A 340-nucleotide genomic window follows, 5' to 3' on the forward strand; every position below is an offset into this window, starting at 1 on the left:
ACGTCGGATGTAAACAAACAATAAGATGGAAGGTGAAAATAGGTTAATGGACGCCCCTCACACATTACTCAGCTTTTCTCTTCGATCTTTTATATCTGACGTCTCGAATACGAAACGTCGTAAACAAAATCAGTGGTGGCTTCAATTTCTATACTATATCTGTAGAGATAACCTTACCAAGTACTATAAATCGCACTGCTAACACAGTCGAACGGGGTATTGACTTTTGAGAAACTTTAACAATCTTTATAGTATGTTATGATTGCATAACGAAACACCGCGTACCTACAGGCTATTAACACATAAACACAGACACACAGACACACAGACACACAGACAC

The sequence above is a fragment of the Octopus bimaculoides genome, chromosome 6, assembly GCF_001194135.2.
Source record: "Octopus bimaculoides isolate UCB-OBI-ISO-001 chromosome 6, ASM119413v2, whole genome shotgun sequence".
Lineage (NCBI taxonomy): Eukaryota > Metazoa > Mollusca > Cephalopoda > Octopoda > Octopodidae > Octopus > Octopus bimaculoides.